The following is a 21,056-nucleotide window of genomic DNA, read 5'->3' as shown; positions in this document are numbered from 1 at the left end:
TGTCTTTTTGGTTCTGGGTTACCTCACTCAGGCTGATTTTTTTTCTAGTACCATCCATTTGCCTGCAATTTCATGATGTCATTGTCTTTTACCGCTGAGTAATACTTCATTGTGTATATGTACCACACTTTATTTGTTCATTCTTAAGTTGAGGGGCATCTAGGCTGCTTCCAGGTTCTGGTTATTATGAATAAAGCTGCTATGGACTTAGTTAACCAAGTGTCCTTGTGGTATGATTGCGTATTCCTTGAGTATATGCCTAAGATTGGTATAACTGGGTCTTGAGGTAGATTCCCAATTTTCTGAGAAGCCACTATACTGATTTCCAAAGTGGCTTTACAAGTTTTTACTCCCACCAGCAGTTCCCTTACTCCACATCCTCTCCAACATAAGCTGTCGAAAGTGTTTTTGAGCTTAGCCATTCTGACAGGTGTAAGATGGTATCTCAATGTTGTTTTGGTTTGCATTGTCCTGATAGCTAAGGATGTTGAACAATTCAAGTGTATCTTGGCCATTTGAGATTCTTCTGTTGAAAATATTCTTTTTAAATCAGTACCCCATTTTTAATTGGATTATTTGGTATTTTGTTGTCTAGTTTCTTGAATTCTTTATGTATTTTGGAGATCAGACTCACTTCTTAATTTTAAAGTACACCTAAATAATTAGTCTGGATAATTGTTTTGTTAATCCATTCCTTTACATTGCTAATGGTTTTCATTTCCTTTCCTGTTCAGTGCCATGTTTAAATTTATGGAAGAGTCTGTTTCACCCTCTTTATTTTAGAATGTGGCTGTTGGGAGTTGCTGATGTGACAGTTGACATGTTGAATTTCTATTTGATTCCACTAAATTTAATCCTGATCTTATTATCTTTGATATTTCTCTTTGTTTTCTTCTTTTGACCTTTCATGACTTCCTAAAGGGTTTTACCTGTGTCTTTAATTTTCAGATATTGTACTGTTATGATAGTTTGCCTGCTGAGTACTTCCATGTCTTATCATCTAAAGAAAATTCTTATTCTTTGGTATAATTTTTAACATTTATTTATCTATTTATTAGTGTGTGTGTGTGTGTGTGTGTTGTATGTTTGTGCACACTCATGAGCCATGGAATGCATCTTGTGATTAGAGCACAACTTACATGAGTCAGTTCTCTTCTTCACTGTTTGTCCCAGGTATAGAAGTTTGGTTGTCTGGTTTGGTAGCAGGTGCCTTCACTGGTTGAGCCATCTTGCCAGCATGAGATAGTGAGATAGTCTTTAACTATTGTCCATGCCCTCATCTTTGTTATTTTCATCTGGAGCAATCATTGGGCATATAAATCTTCTTATTCTATTCTCTGAAGTTCAAAATTATCTCATTTATTCATTCTGCACTTGTCTAACTTCTCTGCATGCCTTTTATTCAGTTTCTGTCTGGTTTTGTTTCTTGTACTGTTTATCTTATCCCTTGAGTTTTGAGCTTCAGTTTCTGCACTTCTTTTCAGCACTTCTGGCTCTCTGGTCCTTGGTTCTTTGTTACCTCTCCTCAGTCATTTTCAATATTCTCTTGATTCCTGCCTGCCTGTGATTTGATCTTATTCTTTAAACATTGGATTCCTTGGCTAACTTATATACTGTGCATTTTAGTGTTAGAATCCTTTGGGATCTAAATATATTGTTTGCAATTCTCTACTTATTCCTATGGAAGATGGCTTATTTTCTCATGTACTTGATAATTATTTGAGGCTAATATGTGACTCTGAGGAAATTAAGTGCAAGTTTAGTATAAGATATATTCTTCCCAATAGGTTATGTTGTTCTGGGAAGTCCACTGATGTCTGAACCTCCTTTCATTCCTACATAGGGTCAGGTTCATTCCCAGAGGCATATGGCAATAGTACTTTGCTTAGATTTTTAAACCAGAGACTGTTTTCATTTGCTGTATCTCTGCCATCCTGGAATAGAAGGCTGGCTCAGGCAGGTGTTTCATTAGCTCTCTCAGCTTCTTGTATGCAGAACTGTATTGCATGCTGTGCTCATACTCTAGGGGGTCTCATACCCAGCAGTTTCTCTCTTGGCAACCCCCACAGCCTTATCCTAAGTGTTCAGCATCAGAAGACTTTAGTTTCCAAAGGTCGAGCTCCGGTGATTGGCTTTTGCCCAGTAGATACTGCCAACTTCATCTTGTCAGCCAATCTTTAGTTTTTTATTATCATTGTCATCATCATTAATTTTGCCTTTGGGGTTCTTCCCAGATGGTTTTACATTAGCTTTGTATTAAAAATATGGTGTTTGGGGGTTTTGTTAATGTCTGCTTTTTAAAAACACTATGCATTGTTAAAGGATATTTGGAGTACTAATTCCCAAATGGCTAGATACAAAAGTTTAACATGATTTCAGAAAACAAATGCCTAATGTATCAGTTACTCTCCATTCCTAAAGGAAAATGAAATAAATGATGTAAGAAATTCCCTTGAAACAACTGCAGAAATCCATTCAGTCCTGCCACAAGTTCAGAGAGCTCAACTTGCCCCTATTATTGTCTCTGTCTCTAAGACATTAGCTTAATGGCTACTGGATGCCCTGTCCTCAGGGGTAATAGCTGATATCTAAATAACAATAGACTTGGGCCCAGGTGGGTTTACTCCCAGCCTGAAGGCTAGATGCAGCAAGTGCCTGAAGGCCAAGTAGTAAGTGCAGCTCCAGAGTGTCTTTAGGGTTAAGGGACATAATTGCTATTTGTCCTTTATACATGATAATAGAAGTCTTCTGCCATTGTCCCCACCTTTGGCTGATTACTTCAGATGGTGTATGAATAAACTGAACATTCAGTATGGATTGAGATTGCCCTCCTGACAGACATTCTGTCTCTATGATTCTTAACTCTTTTAGCTAGCCTTTCCCTCATCCACACTCCCCCAACCCAGGAGCTGACCTGGGGCTGATGGGCTGGTCCCAGCTGCAACCTCACAAACACCAGTCCAACCCATATGGTACAGCAACTTGGGGCTAATGCAGATGGTGCTGACCTGATGAGTAGAGGTGTATGGTATGATAAATATTACTAACAGGTTGTACTTCAATGATAGCTTCTTCAGGACAGAACAAACTGATTTATCAACTTGATTCTCTAAGTGTTAAGATTGTATTATGTTTTAAGTTTTTATTTGTAAAAAAAAAAGTGTATGTGCCTGAGTCTGTGTCTAGGGATGGACATGTGAAGTCAGAAATGGGCAATTGATTTCATGGAATTTGAGTTCCAGGATGCTGTGAGTTGCTTGATCTGGGTGCTGGGAACTGGGCTCAGGTCCTCAGCAAGAGCAATGCATATACCAGCCAGTCTCTGTTTTAAAAGCCATGTGTCATGACCAATCTACATGCAGGGGTCTCAGAGAAAAATCTGTGCTGTAGATTTCCCAGTCCAACTCTCTCATCAACGTTTCTGTTCTAAGACTCTTCTTTCTATGCAGCAGTATCTACAATTTACTTCCTAGATCTTAAATAACTTCAGTGTTTGCCCAAATAATTCATAGTTAGAATGTACTGATTTCATTTTAGTAATGAACCAAGTAAGACTACTCCAGTAACTGAAATGGAGTATTTTCTATATGTCTTATTAAGTCTTTAATACTCGGGGGAAATTGAAAAGATTTCCTAGTGGAATTTCTTCCTAACACTGTAGGACTTAGATGGTCTCCTATTCTTTTGTCCAATTTTTCCTACTGGCAGCTGCTAGAATATTTTCTTACAGAAAATAAGTGTCAGTATCTGGTCCTTTTTTCCACCAAAGAAGCTTGAGTTAATTGGCACTTTCCACTATTTGTTAGACATTCTTTCCCGTCTGGATATTCAGCTTGAGATCAATCGTTCACAATCTGGATCTAGAGGTTTTTGCCATCGTCAAGCCAGCTGATGGAAGCACTTCTTTATTAATATATTTTTATATAGCAAAATGAGTCAAAGATGAAGTAGCAATTGTTCCAACCTTTCTGGTGCCATTCAGTCAGGCGGGGTGAGGGAAAACAGAAAGGGAGGGAACAAAATTGTGAAAATAAACATATAAGAGCCATAATGAAATCTTATGAATGTCATCCATTCTCCTTCTGATTTTCAAAAACACTTTATATGTACTATATGACTTTTTATTGTATAACTTTAGTGCACTTCTCCTGGGATAGCAAAAATTTTGAAAGGCAAGCCATGAGTATTGTGTTTGTAATGTTTCCTTTTGATCCTCTAGCATATTTTGCACAGTGCCTTGCCTGGAAAATTTGTCATGGGGAAAATGACGAAAACAGTAACAAGAGATGCGATAATCCACTTTAATGTAGTTAATCAGATGCTTGCCTTTGTATTTGACCTACGATGACCTGTGGTATCAGTATGTATCATCTGTGATTTCCATGATACTCTCTCAGAGTAAATAGCTTAAGGAAGGGAAAGCTTTTGGTTGATGTTGTGAGATTTCAGACCATCACAGTGAAGATGCAATAGAAAGTATTAACCTTTCCACAGTGGCAGCATCAGAGAGCAGCAGCTTCTTCACGTGACCACAGGCAGGAAACAGCATAGAAACCTGAGCCGGAAGTGGGTTCGGCCTTCAAAGGCATACTTGTAGTAGACTCTTTCTGCCAGCTAGATCCCTAGGGCCCATATCCCCAAAGTTCCCTAACTTCCTCGAACTCCACCACCAGATGGGAAGTCAATGTTCTAACCTGCTCCCATGGAGGACTTGCCAGACTTTGAGCACAAGGTTGGTGTCTTACTCATTCAGCCACAGAGAGAACTGATCCCAAGGAAGTTCAATAAGTCATTCAAGTTTACAAAAGTGGGTACAGGAGGCGCCCAGGAAATACAGATTCAAGTCATAATGAACTAACTGCAGGTAGCTTTCCAAAGAACTTAAACACAATCGTCTTGGGAACTTGACATTTAATGCTAACACATTTCTCTTTGTTTTTCAGACTGCACCATTGATGGTGACTACAAAATTCTGTCTGCATTAAAAGACTTTCTTTATGCCTGGTAAGAAGCCCTTTAATGTCCTTACCGTAAGACATAAAAGATTGACATATTTTACCTCCAGCAATTTTTCGTTTTGTTGTCTTGTTTTTTTTTTTTTTTTTTTTTTAAGCTAGGTAGTTCTCAAAGGACAGATGCTTCATTGGTATGCTGGCTATTTCTTATGTTTTACAGGGAAATTTCCCCAATGCTCACAATATGAATACATTTTACCTGCAGTGCATAACAACCACTTTGTAGCTTGCATATTAATAGACTGGACTGAATGAATCTCATTTGGAAACTTGGACTTCTCTCTGCTCCCACTTCTATACAGTCCACTTTACCTTTATCCCTTGACATAATCTCAGCTCACCACAATTAGAAAGGGCTTTAGTGTAATCATACGGTCCAAGGAAAACAGTTTAGAGAAGCACTGGCACACTTTGTCACGGAAAAAGTGAAGGAGATAAAATGAGAATAGTTGGGCTTAGAAATGGAGCTGTCACACACAGAGTAATCAGACACATGGCTAGAGGATGTCATCAGTTCATGCAGTGGAAGGAAAATCACATGAACCATTCCCTGCATTCCAGTTAAATTCAGTGCGGAGAGAACAGTGAGGCACGAGTGTTCTGGTGGACTTAGACTGTGACACAGACTAACTAGGCTTGGGGGACGGCAGGGGAGCAGAGGGCAGGCAGAGAGCATGCTGACCACTGTCCTCAGGAAAGCCACTTGCTTACTTATTCATTTGTTATATTTCTGTCTGCTCCATTTTCCAGGATGATGGAGCAGAATTCAGATTTAATAGAGACCATGTGCTCCAGGGATAGGGTAAATCAACAATAGAAAATGTAACTTAAGGAAAAATGGTAAAAAAATGTATCCTTTTAACCTTTTTTTCTTTTTATACAATGTATTCTGATTATGGTTTCCCCTCTCCCTACTCCTCCTAGTTCCTCCCTCCCTCCCCTCCCATTCAGTTCAGATTCATACCCTTTCTGTCTCCCATTAGAAAACAAACAGGTATCTAAGGAGGAATAATAAATAAAATAAAATGAAATAAAATGTAATACAAATGTAGCTTGACTAATGAAGAAGTAGGCATCTGTCAGGAGAGTAACTGAATTAAATGCTCAGCCTATTTCTTCATTGGTATACAATGGGCAAGGCAGGTAGAATGTTTCCACTCATAACAACTGTGGTAGAAGTACTTCCAAAGCGATTCTGAGAATGGTGCATTAGAAGTACTTGGGTTGAAGTAGTGGGGTTTTCTTGTTGCTATTTTTTTTATCATAGATCCAAGACTTCTGAGGCTGAAGAGATTATTTTAGCACAGGGAATGAATACATGTTCATACATTTGGCACACTGTTATAGCAGCAAGCAGCTTTGTACACTAGTAGTTATGGTAGGACCATGCATAGAATCCAATGATGAACAATGAGATTCTAAACAGTAAAGCAAGTCTTCCAGGAACATTCGGCTCAGTGGATTCTATGCCCCTGCCTAAAGCAAGGAAGATCTAAGAGACTTTATATGTCCCACAGTAGACCTGTATGGGGAGGCACAGGTCACTTATCACAGGACATTTTTATTTCTGTCATGTTCACTGTTTATTTTTAAGCAGTGGGGTTTAGCTGTGCATTAAAATGAGAATCTTATTCTTTAGGAGTTGTCAGGATTGTTTTTTGTGGCATAAAATCCCCTGAATAAGCATGTTTTAAAGTCACATTCATATATTTTTGTATGTCAACTCTTTGCTAAAACTTCAGATTACCCCTCCAGGATAGTCTAAGGACTTTTGTTTCTAACAGATCTGGAGTTACCCTTGAGAATGAGGTTACCTAGAGGTGGGAGGAGGTCTTTGATATTTCTTTAGGGAGCAAATGTGAGATGTTCATCATTCATGATTATAGAAGTACACTGAAGACTGACAGACTAGGATTGCAATTACCATTTGAGTGACTAATGGCTAATATTAGAGTTTTTATACCTTATCCTGTATAAGTTTTAAGGCAGTTGTGAAATACATTATCCTTTGCAAATGTGGAAACTGAGGCTGTGGACGTTAGCCCAAGGTCTTCCAACTCCCATGTTTCACTTCCTAGGATTTGGTAACCTGGTGAGACAAATAGGTCAAAGCAATCAATAGCCTGCCTGGATAAACCCAAGGCTTTATATGTCCCACAGTGCACCTGTATGGGGCGGCACAAGTCATTTATCATAGGACATTTTTACTTCTGTCATGTTCTGCCTAAGGAAGGATCTGGTTGCTTTCAGTTTTAACTATTCTACACCAACTGTTTACTTCGGTTTCCATGCCATCCTTCAATATTATCTTCTACCTTTGAGTGCGTTAAGAATTATAGCACTGTAATCTATCATGCTCTTGGATAGGTAGCATCAACATAGTAAATATGGCAAAAGCAATCTACAGATTCAATGAAATCCCCACCAAAATCCTAAAACAAGTCTTCACAGATCTTGAAAGGACTATACTCAACTTTATATGGAAAGACAAAAAACCCAGTGTAGCATCAACAATCCTGTACAATAAAGGAACTTCCAGAGGCATCACCATCCCTGACTTCAAGCTCTATTATAGAGCCGTAGTCCTGAAAACAGCTTGGTATTGGCACAAAAATAGACAGGTAGACAAATGGAATGGAACCGAAAACCCTGATATTAACCCACACACCTGCAAACATCTGATTTTTGAAAAAGAAGCTAAAGTTATCCAATGGAAAAAAGAAAGCATCTTCAACAAATGGTCCTGGCATAACTGAATGTGGACATGTAGAAGATTGCAGATAAAGCCATATATTGAAAGACCGGAAGTAATCAGGCTTCAGGCTGAATACCCGACTCAATAACCAGACAGTTGGATGCAAACCGCAAGAGGTTTATTGTTTACACAGGCATCTGTGGGCAATTCAGCAGCCTTAGCTAGTTGAATGAGCTGGCCTTTAGGATAGTTTTCTTTTTATATACATAATTTTGGCAAGCAAAGCAATAGGGGTATTGTAAAAAGCACAGGTATAACTCATCCTTCCTGGAGAAACCACAAGGTCAAGATTAAACTTATCTTAACAGCCTGCCGGTGTCCTGTATCAGCACTCTGGTTCAGATGTTCTTTTCGATTCGACCTTGTTCCCTGTCTAGGGAAAGGGACCTTGGGGAATTTTCCATTGAGGCAACCTTCTGAGTCTCAAAAAAGGGGGGGGTATTGAGGTTTTTCAATTTATCATAATGCACAACACTTAAATCCAAATAGATCAAAGACCTCAACATAAATCCAGCCAATTGAACCTCTTAGAAGAGAAAGTGGGAAGTACTCTGGAATGAATTGGTACTGGAGACTGCTTCCTGAACATAACAGCAGTAGCACAGATGTTGAGATTCACAATTAATAAATGGGACCTCCTGAAACTGAGAAGCTTCTGTAAGGCAAAGGACACAGTCAGCAAGACAAAATGGCAGCAGACAGAATGGGAAAAGATCTTCACCAACTCCACATCTGACAGAGGGTGATTTCCAAAATATACAATGAGCACCAGAAGCTAGCCACCAAAACGCCAAACAATTCAATCCCTGGGGAATGGATGCTGGGTTGATTGAGGGGTTGGTGGGAAGTATGGGAGGATAGAGGTGCAAGGGAATGGGGGCATGGGTATTTAAATTAATGTGTTTCTAAAAATCAAAAAATTGGGGAAAGAAAAAAAAAGAATTATAGCAGTGTACTTAGACTTTGGTGCAGTATGTTTAAGGTAGATTAACTTGCCATATACATTTCCCTCAGAACCTACAGTGGATTGTTTGCAGAACCACCTCCTCCTTCTGTAAACACAAGAATCTGAACATGGTCAAGTAATGTAAAAGTGCTGTGGCTTTGACACCTCCTAGAGAGGGGGAACCATAGTGTTACTCTTGACTCCCCTGTAACTCAAAGTGAAAATTCACATGAAATTCAGAGCTTTTGGTGTCCTGCAAATAGCAAGAGAGGGTATCCTTACATTCCTTGCAGCACTTATGTGGTACCAACCTTTGTTTCCCAATGGAAAAGAACATTTACAGAAGGAGAAGTGATGGTCTCTACATCATATGTTTGAAGATGACCTGGGAGAAGTAGCTGCTGACAGCTATAGCCATTGTTACCATTGGAAGCCCTGTTGGTATCAGCATCCTGGAATACGGCCCATTTACCTGTGTGACTAGAGCAGCCACTCTTGTTGCTGTCTACAAGATTCTGGGGATCTTCCCTAACCAGTACGTAGCCTTATGCAAACTGTATCTTCTGCTGGTGACTGGCCACCAACATATTTTCTCCCCAATTCCCTGTTTTCACTTTGTCCATTCCACAGCTGTGGAACTGTGGATTCTTCTTTGGAGTTCTTCCCTGCCCCAAGGGTAGCACAGCCTGTTTCTTAGAAGCTTCTCAGAAATGAGCAACAAACAATTCCTAGAACAGAATTTAACAGAGCTTGTTTTTTTTTTCCATAAAAGATTTTCTGAAGATATTGTAAGGATTTACACAGCTTGCAGCTTAGTTTATCTGTTTGGCATTGAAGTAACTTGTTTTAGGGACACATTAGGTACTTGGGGATTATGTGACTTTATTCATCAACAACCACATCAAATAATAGTGAAGTAGTTTTCTTCTCAAAGTCATTTGTGAAATTTAACTATCTTATGGCAGTATCTCAGAGTGAATCCTTGAAGAGGTAATTAGAATGTGGAACCTTTGTCTTGATAATCAGTTAAGGCTGTCAATCACAGGGTTAGGTTAGTTATAAAAGAGGGAAGTTGGCCTACTTTTCTTTCTCTCTCCTCTTTTCTTTTGCCACAGGATATTTCTCATCATATGATACTGTAGGTGGAGTTTCTCTGTGTCTTGGCAGCTGTTCCCAAATAACCACAAACAGTCTTAATATTAATTATAAATGTTCAGCCAGTAGCTCAGGCTTGCTACTAGCTAATAACTACTTTTTAAATTAGTAGATATTTCTTATCTGTGCTCTGGGGGCCATGGTTCAACATATTCTCTCAATATGGCAAGTTCATTTCCTTCTCTCTGTGTGTCTTCCTGATTCTGAGAGACTCCTTCTCTTCTTCCTCACAGTTTCTTTTTTTTTTGAAGGCCTTGCCTAACCTTGTTGGGGAAGTCTTTTGTCAATAAAGCACTGTTGAGCCAATAGGAATCTAGATAGGTGGGGCTAGGAGTCCAGGAGGATTCTGGGAAGGAGAAACACAAGAGAGTCAACATGTAACCTCCATGGGGTAGGAGCCCGGAACTGTTCTCTGGTAAGAGACATATTTAGATTAACAATTATGGGGTAATTACTTAAAGCAGAGCTAGCCAGTAAGAGACAAGCAAGGCCAACAGCTTCATAATGAATATAGCCTCCTGTGTGTTTATTTGTGACTGCTGCGGCTCTAGAACCAGGCTGGCGGGAAGGCTCCTCTCAAAGAAAAAGCTTCTCTTAACAAAATGGTGTCAGAAGTGGGATTGAATTTCCACGTAGAATGACAAAAGCTTTAAAGGAATTTTAGAAACAGAAGAATGGAGAGAAGCACAGATTTTTGATAGCAGCATTTTTCTCAGGTGTTTTGCTATCGACAAGCCTAGATTCACGTGGCTCACTTACCGGAGTCTTCCTGACTCGGCATTAAAAAAGAAAACCACCAAGGTTGTTTAAGAGACTCTGCTAACGATTGAAAGGTGTGTACATACAGCTGGAAGTGGCAGCTTTTGCTGGATGTCAGCATGGACTGAGGCGGTAAGCTGGAATCACGCTTATGCCCGCCATATTGAAAAAAAGGCAGTTTAAACTGCCGCGGTTTTAACAGATAAGACATGTGGCCAGAAAAACATAAAGATTTACTGTAAAGTCAGACTTGGATAAAGAAAAGCCTCTAAAGGTTTACAGTGTGTTTAAAAATATACGTAAGATTGAGAGAGAAAATAAAGAAGCTGGCTGTGGTGGCGCACACCGGTAGGAATTGCTCCAGAGGCAGAGGCAAGCAGATTTCCAAAGAGAAACCCTGTCTCAGAGAAAAATAAATAAAAGTGAAAGAAGTAGAGTAATAATAATAATAGATAAATAAATAAGCCACATACAGATGGAAAATACACAGAGAGTCTGGATACTGTATGCTATTGTGTTTTTCAGTTTTTTCATTGCTAAGGAAAGAACAACTACTAAAGTACACTGGATTATAAATGCTGCTGAATTAATTCAACCTATATCTTTTAAAAATGCCTTGACTTCAAAATTTAAGTATAAGAATATGTTACTTGGGAAAGGAGATTTTGCTTATGTTTCTACAGAAAATGAAAAGCTGAGGATTCCTTTCAGGCTTCTGTGGTTGGATGAACCAAGACCCCCGGAAGCAGTGGACCAGGTGTTCCAACAACGGAAACAGCTAAGATGATGGAGTCTTACAGACCTGAAAATAAGGACTTATATAGGTTTCTGAATTTTGTCATGATCCCCATGGTATGAACGGCGCCCCCTTCCAGCATGAAACAGTTTGGAATGAGCGACGTCCTAATTCCCATCTTGTTTATAAACCTTTGTTTTCATTTAAATGGGATTGTTTATAATTGGTTAATGATCACAACCAATCTCTTTTAATGGTAAAAAGGGGAATTATGGTATGGGTATTGTTTTTCATTTATTGATACAAATTCAAGGTCAATTTTGTGATGTGTATATTTCTCCTCTTGATTAAGTATTGTGCTTATACTGATCTTTTAAAATGTAATGCATAATTGAATACAGACTATAGATACTTATAATAGAATTTATAGTTAGGTAAGTTAGGTTTTCTAGATATACAGAAATATATTTGAGATAGATAGTCTTCAAACCTTTCAAAGACCTTCAGAAAATGGCATTTAAAATGGTTTAGGGTTTTTCTTGACAATGAGAAATGTCTGCTCCTGGCAGCACCAATTACATCTGAGATGGGCATCGAAGAAAGTCGTTATGGAGTTTGCTTTCAACATGGCAAGATTAGCCATTTAGGCAAGAAACTGCTCTTACCTAGACTGTTTGACTGTTGTTGTATATTCTGGACATGCAGGACCCACAGAAAAGTGACTGCTGAACTCAGTCTTACAGGGTTCCTGCTTCATGGAAGAGTCTACGGGACATTCTGCAGGACACAGAAAAATGACTGACAGACTGCTGATGCAGATGGACAGTTTTGAAATTTCCTGCTTGGCTGAGAAATCTTCTGGATACATTGTGGCCTATGGGCTGAAGATGGATGCCCCAACGTTACAGTGGAACTTCGGGTGACTGTCCAGGCAGTAAGATGTCTCTATCAATCCTAGTGTTTATATATTATCCTTCTGTGGTCTTTGATGGAGTTAAAGACAGATAGTTATAATTATATTTTTCCTTAGTTATGATAAAAGATAAGCTACATATACAACTTTGGACTCACAAGGATGGGATGGATGATATTTTCTTTAAATCTTGCTAAAATATTGTAACTATGTTCTTACTTGATAACTGTTCTGTCATAAAATTTGACTAAGTTAAAGTTAAGACCTTTCTTTTTGTTTAAACAGAAAAGAGGAGATGTTGGGGAAGTCTTTTGTCAATAAAGCACTGTTGAGCCAATAGGAATCTAGATAGGTGGGACTAGGAGTCCAGGAGGATTCTGGGAAGGAGAAACACAAGAGAGTCAACATGTAACCTCCATAGGGTAGGAGCCCGGAATTATTCTCCGGTAAGAGACATACTTAGATTAACAATTATGGGGTAATTACTTAAAGCAGAGCTAGCCTCTGGAACAAGGCATGTTTGAACTCGGCATAAAGCCAGAATACCTAACACCACTGCCACCATTTCCAGGACCCCCATTGACATAGCACCTCTCTATCGCCGTACCCATAGCATTCTACCAGCCTTCCACTGTTACAAGGGTAAACCTCATGTGATTTACAGTTATTTTGATGGCCAAAATAGTGATAAAGTTTACAATCATTCCAAGATCTCCTCAGGAATGCATTTAGAAAGTACACTTGCACAGATACATTAGGTACAATCATTGATGTTACACATGTAGCATGATAAAAAAATATGAAATATAGTTGCTCAAGTTCCATCATGCCAGAATCTGTCTGAAGCAGATTGCTCACTGGCATTCACATTTAAAAATTTTTTAAATGAGGAGTGTATTATTTGATGAATCATGTGGGGACTGGGGACATTATTCCCCCTTTTTATTTTCCAAAATTTGTTTGAACTGTTGAAGCTGGACCATAACAGTAGAAGGATTTGTCTACCCTCCTTAGTTAAGTATCTAGGTGAATTGGGATCACTATCTAGATTATTAGTAGATGCTCTTTAAAAAGGACATATCCATTAGGTATTTCTCAAAAACTTCTGAAAATCACTCAAAGATTGTAAACTATACTGTGTCCCAAATAACTTTTGAAAATTATTTGAAGTCTGTGAGCTGTCTTTCCCAATCTAACCTGTAGAGTTCTCACTAGCTGACAAGGCCTCATTTGCATCTTAACTTTTCTGTTAAGACATTAACAGACTGGCTGGATGTTCCTTTTGGCTATATCTAAAGCAATTTAGGTAGCTTTTTAACTATTTTTGAAGGGATTTGAGTATCCTTTTAATCATATAAGCAGTTCACACTCACACATTCACAATCACATTTCATATATACCGGTGTGGCCACACCATATATTCAGAACATACATGAATCTTTTGGTCATCCTTTTTCCCTAGGTCATTATTAGTCTGTTGAAATGAAACTTCCTTAATTGAAATCTATATAAAAGAACAACTCCAGCCAATCCCTGAACTAAAAAGGTTAAAAAGTCCTGTATGCCCCTCATCATTCCTCCATTTGAGATACAGTCAGGGGGTACAGCCGTACCTACTCCTTGTAACTCTGTAGATGTAAGGTGGAGAGGCCAGGCTTTTGGCCAAAAGTTTTTAGAGATGACTCACAAAATAGAACTTAAATGAAAACAAAATTTTTCATTCCAAATACCTTTGTCTTTTTATTTACTTAATACCAGTACCTCTTTACTGTTACCACTTTTTTTTTTGATTTACCCTTTTTTTTTTTGAGACAGGGTTTCTCTGTATTGTTTGGAGGCTGTCCTGGAACTCGATCTGTAGACCAGGCTGGCCTTGAACTCAAGAGGCCTGCCTGTGCCTACTGAGTGCTGGGATTAAAGGTGTGCTTGGGTATTCACCCATTTTCAATCCATCCTCCAACTGAGGATGTTCCCTCAGGCAAAAGCCTTAAGATTTACACAATCCACCCTCCAACTGAGAGCGATCTCTAAGGTTCCCCTCTTTCCTGACCTTGGTGTCAGGCTGAGGCCTAGAGATTTAATCTAGGTGACATTAAATATTTTTAATAAAACAGAGATTTCCCTTTAGGAGGGGAAACTCAGAATGTTTAGTTTCTGACTTTTTAATCTCTCATTGGCAGCAGCCACTCGCAATGTATTATTGGTGCTATAAAAATTGATGAACAGGGAGCTGGAATGACTAACTGGCCTCAAAATGGGGGGGGGGATCCTCACCAGCGCCCATACTTCCCTTACCTGAGTGTTTGGCAATGGTTGGACCATCTTTATCATGGTGAGCATTCCTAGTATCTGGAGTAGTATTGGGGTTGACATTCCTGATGCACTGTTAGGGGACCCAAATGGGCTTCTCATTTCCTGGAGGGAAAACACAGACAGCCCCTCGGACCCTAGCTAGTAGGGGAGTGGATGGCTGCCATTTTCCTGTAATCAAGTCCTTCCATCTGACCCATCCCAAAGATTGGGAGGGTTTGTTCCAATGTCTCTCCATAGCATACAAATTATTACTGTCTATGGTCAAAAAATTTTAAATGTAAATTATGCTGGATAACTGAATATTGGGGGAGGTAACATACTTTCCCTTTTTTATTTTCTTAAAATATTTTTTGAGAGTGGCATGGGTGCATTCCACAATGGCCTGTCTCGTGGGGTTGTGAGGAAGACCAAAAGAATGGACAATGTGATGTTCCTTGCAAAAGGCAGCAAAGCGATTGCTGGCATAGGAAGGGCCATTGTCCGTTTTTAGTGCACCGGGAATGCCCATGTAGGCATAGGCCTGCAGGCAATGAGAAATATCATCCTTAATCTTCTCTCTTGAGTGGAGAACGGCAAAAATCAGTTTAGAATACGTATCCACCGAGACATACATGTATTTTAATTTCCCTGCCTGTGGCAGGTGAGTAATATCCATTTGCCAGAGATGGTTGGCCCTGAGGCCCCGGGGATTTACCCCCTCATTGGAAGAATTATGATAAGGGGCACAATCAGAGCACTGAGAGGTAATCTGTGTAGCTATGGATAAGGGGCACCCAGTGTGAAATTTAATGGAGCGTGCATTTAGATGATACCGCTCATGGAGCTGGTGGGAAAGCTGCTCCTGAGTGAATAAGACCCTAGGGTGGGTCAAGGAGTCAGCAAATTGATTGCCCTGGGAAAGGGGTCCTGGAAGGTTAGTATGTGCACGAACAAATCCCACATAAGCAGGGTAGATGCACTGCCAAATAAGATATTGGAGCTGAACTAATAAAGAACGAACCTGAGAGGTTGGAAGAACATATGGAGAAGTTTCTAAAGGTCTAACAATGTTGGCAACATAAACACTATCAGTATATAAATTAAAGGGCTCCCCCTCAAACATTTGGAAAGCCATCAAGCAAGCAAACAACTCGGTGGCTTGTGCTGACATCTGCCCTATGGGCACCCTCTTCTGCACCTAAGAAGAAACCACCACCACGAAATCCTTGGAGGAGCCGTCTGTAAAGACTGAGCGAGCTCCAACTAGAGGGTTCTCCTTTAAAATCTTGGGAAAAATCACAGGGTGTTGTTTACAAAAAGACATCAAGGGACTATTGGGATAATGGTTATCAAACTTGGTGTCTGTAGATGTAAAAAACAGGGTCCACCCATCATGGAAGATCTGTAGATGTTCACCTCTTCCTTACCATAAGGAAGGATAATTTTATCAGGACTCTTTACAAAGGTTTGGATGCTAAACTTGTGCACCTTCCACAACAGTTGCAAAATCAGATCATAGTAGGAGGCCACTACCTTCTTAGGGGAGGCTGACAAATGTATCCAACAAATAGGACCAGTCTGCCAAAACACGGCAGTGGGCGAAAAGCTAGATGAAAGTACAACCAGAACAAGGGGCTGCCCATAATCCATGCACCGAAGGTGGGCTTGCTCTATACTTTTTAAACAACAATTGTAGGGCATCCCTGGCCTCTGGGGTAATCTGTCTAGGGGAAGTTGGAGCAGGATCACTAGGAAGAATATCATAAAGGGCTTTAAGAGCCCTGTTTTAATAGAAAGAGAAGGGTGAAACCACTGCACCTCTCCCAAAAATCTCTGACAATCATGATCATGAAGTGTTTTTAAATTTGAACAATCAATTTGGAGGCCAGTTTGTTGAATTTGATGACTCAAATAAGTATAAGGGGGTCTCTTTTGGATCTTTTCAGGAGCCAAAATAAATCTGCAGGCCTCCAGAAGCTCATGTAGCTCTGCAAGGCTATGTAACATTGTCTTTCTTTGGATAATGTAAAGATCAGGGAACTTATGTCTGAGGGGATCTAAACAGACAGCTACATAAATCTGGCATATAGTTGGACTGTTAGTCATCCCTTGGGGGAGCACCACCCATTGGAAGTGAAGAGCAGGCTCCCTAAAGTTAATCGCAGGAAGGCTAAACGCAAACCAAGGACTATCTTGAGAATGCAAGGGAATAGAAAAGAAGCAATCCTTCAAATCAATGACAATCAAATGCCAGTCTCTAGGAATGGCCACAGGAGTGGGCAAGCCAGGCTGGAGCACCCCTATAGGCTGCATGGTCGCATTCATGGCCCTCAGGTCTTGTAGTAATCTCCATTTCCCTGAAGATTTTTTAATTACAAATATCGGGGTATTCCAGGGGGATGTGGAAGGAACCAAATGACCCACCTCCAATTGTTCTTGAACTAGCTGGTGGGCTGCCCTTAGTTTCTCCGCTGGTAAGGGCCACTGTTCCACCCATACCGGATGATCCGATAGCCATGTGATGGGTATGGGGGCTGGCAGTGCAACAGTGATCCTCATCAAAAATGATCAAAACCCTGCCTATCCCCCGGAGCCCTGGTATCCAAAGGGAGGGATGCCACCAGGCAAACCTCTCCCTGTTCTAGTTTATCTAGTCCCCTCCCCGGACTCCAGCCCATCCCTTGCATCATCTGGGGGGCCCTGCTTTTGGACTTGGGTGCCTGGGTGGTGAGGACCACTCCCATTTCTTGCAAGAGGTCCCGTTCCCAGAGGTTAATAGGGAGGCCAGGCAAAATATGGCTGAAAAAGCCCTGTGAGGCCCTCAGAGTCTTGCCACTTTAGAATTCTGAGGCTTTTTTGCAGCACAGCCTGTCCTATTCCCTGAAGGGTCACTGTGCCTTCCTGTTTAGGCCAGGCGGGGGACCAAAATTTGTCTGAGAGGACAGAAACATCTACTCCAGAATCTAAGATGCCCTTGAAGGACTTGCCTTCTATCCTTAATGTAAGCAGGGCCGGTACTTCCAAAACCTTGGTTGCCCCCTTTCTCTTTAATTTTTCAAGCCTCACAAGGAGCTGTAGGGAGGAGGAGTAACCGAGCAATCCATTCTCCTGCTGGGATGGCAACAACTTCACTGGCCACTGATGTCATTATTTTAATCTCTTCCTCGCTCTCCTGGTCTATAACACCAGGGTGTACCTGGATGCCTGGAAGAATAGCACTGGACCGTCCCAAGAGTAGTCCAACCGTGCCTGGGGACAATGGTCCATGCGCCCCAGTAGGGAGGGCCTGGGTCCCCATTTCTGGTGTTAGGATTACCCAGGCAGAGGGACCGAGGTCCAATCCTGCACTCCCTGAGGTGGCTCTAAGGAGGTCTGAGATATGAAGGGGTTGCTCTGGGCGAGAAAATGAATCTTGCCACTGCCCGGAGCAGTTGAATACTTTCTTATGTGTCTCTCATGGACCCCAGACTAATAGCTGGGAAACCAACATAGGACTGATTCGGATCCCCTGAATCTGGATGTCAGTTTGGTTAATCTATGGGGCTTCTGGTTATGGATCAATATTTATCCCTAGTAAATGAATGGAATTTGGGAGTCTAATACACATAGAGGGATACTCTCTCAGTCTAGACACATGGGGGAGTGTCTAGACCCTGCTCCAAATGTTATGATAGACTTTGCAGATCCCCCATGGAAGGCCTTACCCTCCCTGGGGGGGCAGAAAGGGAATGGGATAGGGAGTTGGTGGGGGACAGGGGAGGAAGGGAGGAAGAGGAAACTGGGATTGACATGTTATGAAAGCTTGTTTCTAATTTAAATTTAAAAAAGGGGAAAAAAGAAACACTTGACCTCCATTCCCTTGTTTGCATCTAGCATCAGACTGCCTAGATCCCTTGTGAGTAAATCACTGGTGCTTAGTTTCCTCCAGCCATCAATCTTCCCCTCTTCTGAGACATTTCCAAGGCATGCCTAGATAGGCTTAGGCACACCAGATCTTAGTTACAGCTGAAATTAGCTCATGTTTGGGAGGGGTGTGTGTTGTGGTGCAGATCTGGGTGTTATTAGCTTCCCTCTACCTCAGGATGTCTCCCCTCTTCCATATATATCCTTAATTTTTTATCAGTTTTTAATTTCATTTTGCTTATTTATTATCCACAGATTTATACCTTGACAACATGATTTGATTTTTTTCTTTTTTGTTTTTGCTTTTTGTTTTGTAGTTGCTGTTGCAGGAGCACTGGCCTAGATCTCAAGTTTGGGTGTGTTGGATATCTTTACTGTTCTATCTTTTCTCCCATTAGCTTTTTAATGACATAGTCATTTTCTTTCATTTAAAGATTACTTACAGCATACATTTGGTAATCTTGTTGCTTAGAAAACATAAGATATTTCCGCTACTTATTTTTGTACAAAAATTTGCCAGCAAATTTAATGCCATACGCCAATATTTTTTGGTTCCTTACATTTCTGTGGTGACTGTGGCTTACGTGTCAGTTCCAGTGTGGCTTCTCATACAGGACTCTGGGTAGGTGATGAGTAGAGTTAATGTCACCCAAAGACCCAGCTGGCCTGAACTTTCGTTTTTATATAGCAAGTGCATTTTCTTACTGTTGTAATTTATTTTCCATTTTTTTTCTAGGTTTTCTTAAATTACCTTTGATATTTTCACTGTGAGGTATAACAATTAAGATATTTCTTCTCTCAGGCTTTATAGTTCTATCAGGATATAATCAATGAATAAAAATTACACATACTTATAGTTTATAACATCGTCTATTCATACATTATGAAAGATAATCACCACATTCATCCCTAGCATAGGGCTCATTGTTTGTTAACAATATTAAGCAAGTAATCCATTATTGTTAACTACTGTCACCATGCTGTACAAGAGTTAATTTGTCATAGATGAAGCTTTGCCCTCCTTGACCAACATTTCCCCATTCTCTTTTCAGGCTGAATCTTCTTGGTGGCTCTTTTACATGTCCCCCTCTTCTGAAGTTGATCTGACCTCACTAGGACTGATTTTCTGCAGGAGAATATGGAAAACACCATACAGTGTAGCTATAGAAATGAAATTACAGGGAGATTTCTGTTATTTACCTGGACTTGTCGGTGTGTTTACTCCTTAGCTGCCTCCTTCTGGGGTGCAGTTGGTGTGACACTCCAGGTGGGAAGGTCATGGAGAAGTTCCCAGCTTCACAACTCTTTTTACTTGGCCTTGGTTTCTGAGTTTTGCTTTTCTAGCTCCATGAACCTTCATCAAGCTCTGTTCAATGAGACTGCTTCTTACAGTTTGCCTCAAGTGTCTCCAGGGAAAAGTAACCTCAAGTACAAGGTCCCCTCTTTGAACAACCTTCCCTTACAAGTCTCAGCAATGCAATGTTATTGAGTTATTGTCCATTTTTGTGTACTAATCTATTTTTTGTTGCTTATGATACAATATGACCTGTAAAAAACTGAGTTTATTTTGGTTCACAGTTCTAGACCAAGGATAAAGGAGCTGCATCCGAATTTGGTGTTCTTGCTGGCAGATTCCTGCTGTAGCGCCAGAAATCACATGGGGAGATGTTGGGCCTAAAAAGGCCTGGGCACAAGGCCTAGTGGAACTAGGGCATGGATAGAGATTGGTGACCTAACTCAGCGAAACTACCTCTGCTCAGCTACTGCTGGCATGGTGAGATATTATTGGCCCTTATACCTCACTCTGTTCTGAGGTCCCCACCCACTTTCTCAACAGGACAGGTGAGTGTGGTTTCCTCCTGTGACTAGGAGGAGGGGTCTGGGTTGTCAACACTCACCCTCATGCTCAACTCTGGGAAGTGACCTGATGGACTCCTAGCCCTTCCCACAGCCCTGACTGCCAGAGGCCAGGCAGGGTGTGCTTGAACAGGGACCCTGGCAGGGAGAGATAGGGAGCCTACCCCTGTCTCTTCTGGTTTGTCTTCCTCTTACCTGCCATAATTATCCAACCACATTCCAAGGACCTGTAGTAAAATTTCCATCCTCATAATGCCTCGCTATGAGGATTAAACTCCAAAATGGGTTTTGGAGATGACAGCATATCAGACCATACAAGCTGCTGATATAGATCTTTGAGATATGTGTGTGTAGTCTTGTTTTCCTTATTCAGGAAGATTTGAATTGTCAGTAGATGAGGTAACATTTCCACTTGTCTGATGTTTGACTTACAATACTGAACTAAAAAAAAAAAGACCTAAATAAGGGGTTTTCCTTAACCTAATATAATATCATCAGCCATTTTGTGGGATGAATGGGACTTCCATAATGTGAAGAGGTAGGACTTGTGGTGGGAGTACAATAACAGAAGAATAACTGTGTGGTTTTTATTAATTAAAATTTTTTCATTTATTTTACATTGTGATCATAGATTCCCCTCCATTCTTTCTTCCCATCCTCTCCCCTCTGCTTCCCCTCTTCCCCTCATCCCCATCCACTCTTTCTTCTTCTCTGTCAGAAAAGTG

The 21,056-nt window shown here is 40.5% G+C and overlaps 1 pseudogene; it reads left to right on the top strand.

Moving 5' to 3' along the window:
• Positions 1-4,344: 4,344 nt before the first annotated feature.
• The window catches only part of LOC101834922, a 47,788-nt pseudogene continuing 31,076 nt past the window's right edge, over positions 4,345-21,056 (top strand).

This window comes from Mesocricetus auratus, unplaced genomic scaffold (assembly GCF_017639785.1).
Source record: "Mesocricetus auratus isolate SY011 unplaced genomic scaffold, BCM_Maur_2.0 Super-Scaffold_100013, whole genome shotgun sequence".
In the NCBI taxonomy this organism is placed as follows: Eukaryota; Metazoa; Chordata; class Mammalia; order Rodentia; family Cricetidae; genus Mesocricetus; species Mesocricetus auratus.
This window is presented reverse-complemented; position numbering and strand designations above follow the sequence as displayed.